This window comes from Neoarius graeffei, chromosome 2 (genome assembly GCF_027579695.1).
Source record: "Neoarius graeffei isolate fNeoGra1 chromosome 2, fNeoGra1.pri, whole genome shotgun sequence".
NCBI lineage: Eukaryota > Metazoa > Chordata > Actinopteri > Siluriformes > Ariidae > Neoarius > Neoarius graeffei.
Genome location: NC_083570.1, coordinates 4289859 through 4301343, shown reverse-complemented (window position 1 = coordinate 4301343; position 11485 = coordinate 4289859).

Below are 11485 nucleotides of genomic sequence, written 5' to 3'. Positions count from 1 at the left end.
AATATTTGCCAGTGGATTCAGCACCCTGTTACTCACAGACTTTATCAGGCTAACCAAGCTGTCAAGAAGTTTAAGAGGATCTACCTGCTCTCCCTCAAAAGCCTTGATGGCCAACTGTACCTCACCCAGCACTGACTTCAAAAAAGTCAGACACAAGATGTTTTGAGGATCATTGTGCATGGAGTATAAAACCTCAGCCATGTAGCAGTGTTCACTGGACTTGGTGACTGTGAAATGCAGTTTAAGCACCTCCCACTGGTCCAAAATGTGTGAAACCGCTGGTTCAATGGAGAGCCAACGTGTAGCACACACCTTGGTTATTTGTAAGGGTTTCTCCCCACAGTTGATGGTCTCATATAGTGCTTTGTAGACCTCCCTGTGCTTTGGAGACACTGAAAACCAGTTATAAGTATCCCGTAGCAAGTACTCTACACTATTAGGCCATGGGCCCAGTATGGTCCACGTGCACCCCCCCCCCCCCCCCACACACACACACACAACTGTACAAAACAAGATTTTTTTTAAAGCATTGGGGTCCTCTGAACATGAAATCAACTGGTAACAGTAAATATATTGGTTCTCACTCTTCATTTTCCTCAAATATTGGATCGCACCCCCAAAACGTTAAATTTTCACCAATATTGTGCCATAATTTGGGTCCGATTACCATATGTAATATATCAAAAGAAAGGTAATTGTTTACTGGTTAAGATGATATATGTCAAGTTTAGATCTGCTGGTGCTAAGTATTTTAAAATTTAGACCTAACAGTTGTACCCCACTTGTCCCTGCACTATCCCGAACAATCAGTGAAAATATTAAATCCACATAATACCAAGCCACAATGAACTTAATAAACAACATTAATATATTTAGTGACAATTTACATGAAAATACCTTTCATTTGATACCATACATACCGTAGCTTCTTACCATAGCAAGTCTGCCAAATATGATACTCATGAAAAATGACTGGATTGCCAAAAGATGCTTTTATATTTTCACATTGGTCTACATTCATACTATATATAGCAATATAAGCTCAATACCTGTTTATGCCATGGACCACTTTGGTGCATGTAAAAACCATTATTTTGAACTCAGCGTTCATTTAAACGTATTAGGGAATATGTAAACTAAACACCTGGTTAGGTCAACAGAAAAGTATTCACAAAACTATACATCATAAATGATACAGTTAGTTGTCTTTAGGCTGGAAAGTAAAACTTAAATATGGAAAGTATACGACCTGGTGATTCCCTTGCACACGACAGGTAAATCTGCTTCATACTTGATATGCTTGTAGCCATGTAAGTGAATCTGGATGAAGCATTAGTACACAAAACAATGTCAATAAAATGAACACTTCATTGCTGCTTCACCTTCCATTGAAACTGTAATGCGTTTATATATTGAGAATTATCGTAATCACTACAGTCATATTACAAGATTGTCTGATTGTCATATCTGGCAGATGTGGTATGGTAAGAAGCTATGTATGGTATCAAATGAAAGGTATATTCATGTAAATTGTCCCTAAATATATTAATGTTGTTTATTAAGTTCATTGTGGCTTGTGTTAGGACTGGGGACTGTCTTGGCCTCTAGAGGCCGCTGTTATTGCTTTTCTTGTCATGTTTGTTTTGGCCTCTAGAGGCCGCCACTGTTTCTGTGTTTTATGTTTGTTGTTTTCCATGTGTCTTGTGCCCCGCCTAGTCCTCATTAGTGTCACCTGTGTCCTATTTTAGTTTGTGTATAAATACCTCTTCAGTTTGGTCCCTAGTCATAGAGTCTTTGTGCTGTAATGCTTTTCGTTAGAACCTCTGTCCCGTGTCCTTGCTTTTACCCTTGTGTTTTTGGCCTTTTGTTTTCTTGTTGGATTTTTCACTTAACCTTTGGCATCTTCTGAGCGTTTACATTTTTGCCTTTTTCTTATTTGGTCTTTGAACTTTTGGATTTCCTTTTTTGATCTACCTTCTGAGTGTTTTTGCATTTTGGATTATACTTTTTGTTTTTTTGCCCCAGAGCCTCTGGATTATACTTTTTGTTTTTGCCCTGGATTGTAAATAGTGTATATAGTGTAAATAAACTGTTTTTGATACTCTACTTTCGCCTCACGCCTCTGCACTTGAGTCATCCCCCTGGTGGCCTAGTGGGGGATTGCTGGATTATTACACCAGTGACCCGGGTTCGATTCCCAGCAAAACCCTAACAGAAAGACTCTGTCATGACCGACTCAGCAGAGGCTTCTTCAACTGTCTATGCAGCTAACCTTCAGGGAATGATGGCTGTGTTAACACGCCTCGGATCCACCATGGACACTCATGGATGGACTCTTACAAGCCAACGTGAGACCCTTGCTCACCATGAGGTAGAGCAGGGTTTGTTCACTGTTCAGAATTTATTTAGAATTTACCGGATCTCGCCAATTCTACAGGGTCGCAGGCAAGCTAGAGCCTATCCCAGCTGACTACGGGCGACAGGCGGGGTACACCCTGGACAAGTCGCCAGGTCATCACAGGGCTGACACATAGACAACCATTCACACCTACAGTCAATTTAGAGTCACCAGTTAACCTAACCTGCATGTCTTTGGACTATGGAGGACAGGGCTTTGAACCGGTTCAAGGAACGAAAACCGGGAACTTTTTCTATTTCACATGGAACAGAAACGAAACCAGAAACTTTATTATTTTTTATGTTCCGGAACAGAAACGCTTATTAAAAATAATGGTAACTGGTTAATACCGGTTTTTATTTCGTTCCTCAAAGTTTCCGTAGGCTACAAATAAAAAAGCCATTCTTCTCCTGCGCAAGTTTCTATGACCCGCTGGGGTTCGCTTCCTGTGTGACGTTCGCTGACTGAATGGAGAGAGTGGGAGGGTGGACTACTATCACGTCTCCACATCTTAAATAAGAGGTAAATATTGCAGTCTATCGTTATTCAAAAACATCAATTTCAAACACGATATCAATATATTTGTCCACGTTAATGAGAGGCTCGCGAACATTAAATGATGTTAACCTCTGTTAGCCTATCAATGCATAGGGCCTGACTAGCCTTTGGTAACACACTAAACGAATTATCTTTCATTTTTGGCACTTTTTCTGTTTGTGTATATGGGAAGACATACTAAGAATCCAAATCGCCAACATTTGAAATAATAATTGTTTTGAATTATTTCTTGTCTTATTTAATGAAGGTTGTAATAGAATTAGCCTACATTTGGCTTAAGCTGGATGAGACAGAGACATAATATTATAGCCATTTGTTAAACAGCTGACAGGGAACGTAATTCACCGTTCTGGGAACGAAATTTTTTTGTTCTAACCGGTTCGGGAACGTCTATATAATGGTGGAACCCAAAACCGGAAATGTTAAAATTCCGTTTCTGTTCAGAACGAACCAATAGGAAAAAAATTCTGGTTCAAAGCCCTGATGGAGGAAACTGGAGTGCCTGGAGGAAACCCATGCGGACACAGGGAGAACATGCAAACTCCACACAGGAAGGTCCTCGCCAGCCACGGGGCTTGAACCCAGACCTTCTTGCTGAGAGGCAACAGCGCTAACCACTACACCACCGTGCCGCCGGCTAAAAAGATAAATAAATAAAAAATAAATAACCTCAGCAATGCAGATGTTAGATATGCATCGTAGCCTAACATAGCCTACATAATATTATGCATGTGCGCCACCTACTGGTGCATGTAGGATTCAGAACACAGCAGATGATTGCAGAGTTATAATCTGATTGAACCACACGGGGCGGCATGGTGGTGTAGTGGTTAGCGCTGTCGCCTCACAGCAAGAAGGTCCTGGGTTCGAGCCCCGTGGCCGGCGAGGGCCTTTCTGTGCGGAGTTTGCATGTTCTCCCCGTGTCTGCGTGGGTTTCCTCCGGGTGCGCCGGTTTCCCCCACAGTCCAAAGACATGCAGGTTAGGTTAACTGGTGACTCTAAATTGACCATAGGTGTGAATGTGAGTGTGAATGGTTGTCTGTGTCTATGTGCCAGCCCTGTGATGACCTGGCGACTTGTCCAGGGTGTACCCCGCCTTTCGCCTGTAGTCAGCTGGGATGGGCTCCAGCTTGCCTGCGACCCTGTAGAAGGATAAAGCGGCTAGAGATAATGAGATGAGATGAACCACACGGAGCCGAGTATCAGACAGCAGATTTTTCACCTCCAGCACTGACGGGCTCATGTCGCTATTTGTTCGATTTACAAATAGTATACTGGACTTTAGCTGCATATTTTTACTTTACAAGATAGGCATCAAGTACATTTTACATTTTGGGCGGTTTTAAGTGCATTTTGGCGGGTTTTGAACATATTTTGGGCTGGAAAATGTCAGAAGTATCTGGTAACACTGGGCCGCTGTGACTCTGACTGCCTGTGAGTGCTGTGGGGCGGCGGAGGGGCTCGCACAGCACCTGCAGAAATATACGAGCTTTCATGTCAGAGTCTTCAAAACACCAAAAAAGAGCTAGATTTGTCGCGAGTCGCTTTTGACAAAAAAGTCGCCAAGAAGATTTGTAAAGTCGCCAGACTTAGCGAGAAAGTCGCCAAGTTGGCAACACTGGAATGAAGGCGCGTGATAAGATTTTCAATGGGGGGGAGAGAGCCAGCATTTCCACTACTGCTCATTTGTGCCCTCTGCTGCTGAAACTACTGTTCACACAATTCTCATCTCTGTCTTTTATTTCCTGAAATCTTCCATCATAAACTCTCTGACAGGTTTACAGAGCTCTCAGTGGATCTGCACCCTCATGTATTTCAGAAACCCTCACACACTCTGTTCCAAATCAGGGTTTTAGGTGATTAAGTGGTTTCTTTATCTTCATTTGTGTGGAAAACCTGTGCAAAAAAAATATTTGTAGTATCAGTAGTAATATTACTTCATTAAGTATTGTAGATACAAACTGCAAAATAACACACATCTTGTTTGTAGCCATTTTAGAAATAAATGAATGGTCATTTTGGCTTGAAAGATCAGCTATTATTTATTATGTATTAATTTCATTAAATATCATAGAGTCATTACACTAATGAATCTTATGATTGCAGGGCAGCACGGTGGTGTAGTGGATAGCACTGTCACCTCACACCAAGAAGGTTCTGGGTTCGAGCCCAGTGGCTGATGGGGCCCTTTCTGTGTGGAGTTTGCGTGTTCTCCCCGTGTCTTTGTGGGTTTCCTCTGGGTGCTCCGGTTTCCCCCACAGTCCAAAGACATGCAGGTTAGGTTAACTGGTGACCCTAAATTGACCATAGGTGTGAATGTGAGTGTGAATGGTTGTTTGGCTCTGTGTGTCAGCCCTGTGATGATCTGGCGACTTCTCCAGGGTGAACCCCGCCTCTCACCCATAGTCAGCTGGGATAGGCTCCAGCTTACCCACAACCCTGCACAGGATAAGCGTTTATGGATGTTTTTCCTGAAGCTTCATCTGGCCACCATTATCTGTGTGTATTTCATGAAATTAATCCTAATCAGTGCGGCTACATGGGTGATATTTCTGCACTGAAGGGAGATGAAATGTTTAATAGAGGAGTGTTCATGACCTCTCTGTGCTCCTCCTCTCTCATTATCTCTCTTTCACAGACACAGGACCAGGAAGTAACTCGTCATTTTGGAGAAAACAAACTGCTCTCTCTCTCTCTCTCTCTCTCTCTCTCTCTCTCACACACACACACACACACACACACACACCGAATAAGGAAGTCACTCCTTTCAGACAAAACAAAACTGATCTCTCTCTCGGTGGGATTTCAGGAAAATGGCTGAGGCCAGTATTTCAGTAGATCAGCTTTCTCAGGACCAGTTCATGTGTCCACTGTGTCTGGATCTCCGGAAAGATTCGGTGACTATCCCCTGTGGTCACAGTTTCTGTAAGGTTTGCATGAATGGCTGCTGGGATCCGAAGGATCAGAAGGGCGTCTACAGCTGTCCTCAGTGCAGAGACACTTTCACGACAAGGCCTGTTCTACGCAGAAACAATATGCTGCCTGAAGTGGTGGAGAAACTGAAGAAGACTGAAGTCCAATCTACTTCTCCTGCTCACTGTTACGCTGGACCTGGAGATGTGGAGTGTGATTTCTGCACCGGGAGAAAACACAAAGCCGTCAAGTCCTGTCTGATGTGTTTGATTTCATTTTGTGAAACTCATCTGAAACCTCATCTTGAAGTTCCTGCTTTGAAAAAACACATATTAATTGAAGCCTCAGCAAAACTCCAAGAGAAGATCTGCTCTGAGCATAACAAGCTGATTGAGCTCTACTGTCGTACTGATCAAACCTGTGTCTGTTATTTGTGTATGATGGAAAATCACAAAGGTCACGACATCGTCACAGCCGCAGCAGAAAGAGCTGAGAAACAGGTGAGAACTAGAAATCTTTCCAGAATTAAATCATCTTAATTATAGTTTCCCATCTAGAAACAGGTGCTTTAGTCAGTGATATGATTTGAACTTTAATTTCAATGTGTGTATCAATCAGAAGGATTCTGTAAAAGCTGATTAAATTTGTCTGTGTTCTGGTGAACATAGTGTTAAATTTATCTTCAGTGATGGTCGTAATCTGGTCAAACCAGTTAGTGAACATTTCACATACAGAGAGAGAATTTTGGTAAAGCAAGCATGAAGCTGTTATAATGAGCTCCACTCTTCTGGGAAGGCTTTTGTAGAGCTCTCTGAGGTGTGGGTGGAGCACAGAGGACGGCAGGACAAAGCTTCAGGTATGGATAGGCTTTTTATTGCCTGACTTTTCAGTATAACAACACCATTTTACTCTGGTAAATACACACACACACGCTGTGTTCTTGTCCCGGGAAGAGCTCTCCTCTGCTCTCCCTCTGCCTCCTTAAATAGGGTGCGGTTACTGGGAAGACACACAAGCACAGGTTAATTACCGTCAGGTGTAGTGATGCTGCCACTCACCTTCCCTGGCTCCGCCCTCCTGTCACAGACCGGCACTTGACCACGCCCCCGCTGCCACATACCCCCACCGCCCGACTCAGGCCGAGCGCCCGTCCGGCCCGCAGCTGACTCCCCCCCCCTTGACGGGAGAGGAAGTCCGCCACGACCATCTGCGCCCCCGGCCTGTGGACCACCTTGAAATTGAAGGGTTGGAGTGCCAGATACCAACGAGTGATCCGCGCGTTGGCATCTTTCATGCGGTGGAGCCACTGGAGGGGCGCGTGGTCCGAACAGAGGGTGAAAGGGCGCCCCAGCAGGTAGTAACGGAGGGTGAGGACCGCCCACTTGATCGCCAGGCATTCCTTCTCAATAGTGCTGTAGCGCCCCTCACGCACCGACAGCTTCCTACTAATGTACAGGATGGGGCGGTCCTCCCCCTCCACCTCCTGGGACAACACCGCCCCCAGCCCTCTGTCCGATGCGTCGGTCTGCAACACAAAAGGGAGAGAGAAATCAGGGGAGTGTAATAGTGGCCCCCCACACAGTGCAGCCTTTACCTCAGAGAAAGCCCGCTGGCACTGCTCCGTCCACTGGACCGGATCTGGCGCCCCCTTTTTAGTGAGGTCAGTCAGCGGGCTGGTGATGTCCGAATAATTACGTATAAACCTACGATAGTAGCCAGCCAGCCCCAGGAACTGTCTCACCCCCTTTTTGGTCTTGGGCCTCGGGCAGGCCGCAATCGCTGCTGTCTTATTAATTTGGGGACGCACCTGCCCGTTGCCCAAGTGGAAGCCCAGATACCGTACTTCCACCCGCCCAATCGCACACTTCTTCGGGTTGGCAGTGAGACCCGCCCACCTCAGCGACCTAAGGATGGCCCTCAGGTGTTGCAGGTGCCGCTGCCAGTCGTTACTATAAATGATAATGTCATCCAGATATGCGGCCGCATAGGTGGCGTGGGGCCGGAGGACCCTGTCCATCAGCCGCTGAAATGTAGCGGGCGCCCCAAACAGCCCAAAAGGAAGTGTGACGAATTGGTGTAAGCCGAACCCTGTGGAAAAGGCCGTTTTCTCCCGGGATAATGGAGTCAAGGGGATCTGCCAATATCCCTTCGTCAAATCCAGTGTTGAGTAAAAGCGAGCCATGCCTAGTCGATCGAGCAGCTCGTCAATACGAGGCATTGGGTATGCGTCGAATTTAGACACAGCGTTGACTTTTCTGTAGTCCACACAGAACTGGACCGACCCGTCGGCCTTGGGTACCAAGACCACCGGGCTGCTCCAGTCACTGTGGGACTCCTCGACGATGCCCATTTCGAGCATGGTCTGAAGTTCTTCCCGAACCACCTTTTTTTTGTGTTCGGGTAGCCTGTAAGGGCGGCTACGCACTACCACCCCCAGGGGTGTCTCTATGTGGTGTTCTATGAGGTCAGTGCGACCGGGCAGGGGCGAGAACACATCCGAAAACTCGGCCTGCAACTGGGCGACCTCCGTGAGTTGGGTCGGGGAGAGGTGGTCTCCACAGGGGACCGGAGAGGTACGTGATGCCAATGTCCCTTTTTGAATCTCCAGCCCCAGCTCTGCCTTCTCCAGAACTACCAACACCAACGCCACGGGGACCTCCTCATTCCAGAGTTTAAGCAGATTGAGGTGGTAGATCTGTAGCGCCCCCTCCCTGTCCGTTCGTCTTACCTCATAGTCGACGTCCCCAACTCGCCGTGTGACCTCAAAGGGTCCTTGCCACTTGGCGATTAATTTGGAGCTCGACGTGGGCAACAGTACGAGTACCTTATCTCCCGGAGTGAACTCTCTAAGGCGCGTGCCCTTGTTGTACAGGCGGACTTGCCGTTCCTGGGCCTGCTGCAAATGCTCCTGAGTTAGGTGGGTGAGCGTGTGGAGTTTTGCGCGCAGGTCCATAACGTACTGAATTTCGTTTTTACTCTGTGAAGGTCCCTCCTCCCAATTTTCTCGCAGCACATCTAAAATGCCGCACGGCTTACGCCCGTATAACAATTCAAACGGGGAGAACCCCGTGGAGGCTTGGGGGACCTCTCGCACTGCAAATAACAAGGGTTCGAGCCATTTATCCCAGTTATGTGCATCCTCACTTACGAATTTTTTAATTATATTCTTGAGGGTGCGATTGAACCGTTCAACTAAACCGTCCGTTTGTGGGTGATACACGCTGGTGCAGATTGGCTTAATACCTAATAGCCCATACAGTTTGCTCAGTGTTCGTGACATAAACGAGGTGCCTTGGTCAGTCAGAATCTCTTTCGGGATTCCAACCCGGGAGATGACGTGGAAGAGGGCCTCCGCAATACTGCGTGCTGAGATATTGCGAAGAGGCACCGCTTCCAGGTATCGCGTTGCATAGTCCACCAGAACCAATATAAAGCGGAACCCTCGTGTTGACCGATCTAATGGCCCGATGAGATCCATCCCAATTCTTTCGAACGGGGTCTCGATTAATGGTAGGGGGCGCAAAGGCGCTTTTGGAATGGCTGCTGGATTTACTAACTGGCATTCGCGGCACACCGTACACCACTTACGGACATCGCCGCGAATCCCCGGCCAATAGAATCGGGCCATTATCTGGGCTAGTGTCTTATCCTGCCCTAGGTGTCCAGCCATGGGATTAAAGTGAGCCACCTGAAATACCAATTCCCGGTGGCTCTTTGGAATTAACAGCTATGTGACTCTCTCTTTCATCTGAGTGTCCTGTGTCACTTGGTATAATCTATCCTTCATAATAGAAAAATAGGGGAAGGACGGGGTGGCGTTCGGCTGGAGCGTTTGACCATCGATTACTCTCACTTGGTCAAACGCATGTCGCAGAGTCTCGTCTCGCGATTGTTCTAATGGGAAATCCACAAGGGATTCCCCAACAGAAAGAGGAGGAGCCGGCGGCTCCTCACTCTGTCACGGAGATGATGTAGACGGCTCTGTGACAGCAGCTCCAGCCAAAGCGACACCAGGACCTCCCCCTGTCAAATGGCAGGACCCACTCTTTACTAGGCGCATCATTAAACCCCGAAATCCCGGCCAATCAGTCCCCAAAATTAAAGAGTGGGTAAGGCGAGGATTAACCGCTGCCTTCACGATAGATTTTTCCCCTCTGAAAAATATGTGGACCGACACCAACGGGTAGCTGTGAACATCCCCGTGCACACACAACACCTTCACCCCCTGTGCTCCCCCCAATGCCTCGTCTTGCACCAGGCTTTGGCGGATCGAGGTCTGACTGCAACCAGAATCCACCAACGCCTGATATGTAGCCCCTTGGACACTCACCGGTATGCGATACACTCCGGCCCGATCGAGGGCAGCTTCTGGCACATCGGGGATCCGTACCACCACGCCCACCTCCATTGCTGCGCACTGTTGTTGCAGGTGGCCCGGCTCCCCGCAGCACCAGCAAACAAGCCCAGGCTTTCCCTCTGCACCGGTGCTCTGGGGCTCACTCACCTGAGGGGGGGGAGAGACAGACACAGAAGGGAGAAACGGGAGGGCACCACGGGTGCGGCGGGCTGGCTGGGGTGGAGCCGGCCCCCGTCTCCGTGGTGGGGGAATGGGGCGAGGACGGGACACAGAAGGGAGGGGAGAAAGAGAGGGAGAAGAGGAGAGAAGAGAAGACGTCGTCGGCTGTCCTGCCGCCGGAACAGCCGCCAAATGATCCTCCGCCAGTCCTACTGCCTGATCCAGCGACGCCGGGCAGTGGCACTGGACCCATTCCGTGGTTCCGGCTGGTAAGCGGGCGATGAACTGCTCCAGCACCACCTGATCGATGATTCCCTCTGCGTCGCGATCGTCGGCCCTCAGCCACCGCCAGCAGGCGTCCCGGAGCTGCTGGCCGAACGCGAACGGCCGGCTGACTTCCTCCAACCGCAGCTCGCGGAAGCGCTGGCGCTGTTGTTCTGGTGTGCGCCCCACGCGCTGGAGGACGGCCCGGCGAAGGTCCGCGTAGGCCAGCCGGCGATCAGCGGGGAGCTGTAGCGCGGCCAGCTGCGCCTCTCCCGTCAGGAGGGGGAGGAGGCGTGCCGCACTCTGCTCCATCGGCCACCCCGAGGCTTCAGCTACCTGTTTGAACAATGTGAGGAACGCCTCGGGTTCGTCCTGCGGGCCCATCTTGGTCACGGTGAGGGGAGACGGGCCCGCAGCCGGGGCGCTGGTGGACCCTGCCGACGCGAGGAGATGCCGGAATGCCTCGCGATCTTCCTGCTGGGCCAGCACCAGGGCTTCGAAGCACCGCTCTTGCTCCTTTCGGAGCATGACAAGCGCCTGGTGCTGGCTTTGCTGAGCTGTGGCGAGGGCGTGGACCAGGTCCGCGAACGGGGAGGATTCCATGGGGCTGCGAGGTTGGTGCTCCACCTTTTCCCGGGTTTCAGCACCACTGTAGAGCTCTCTGAGGTGTGGGTGGAGCACAGAGGATGGCAGGACAAAGCTTCAGGTACGGATAGGCTTTTTATTGCCAGACTTTTCAGTATAACAACACCGTTTTACTCTGGTAAATACACACACACACACACGCTGTGTTCCTGTCCCGGGAAGAGCTCTCCTCTGCTCTCCCTCTGCTTCCT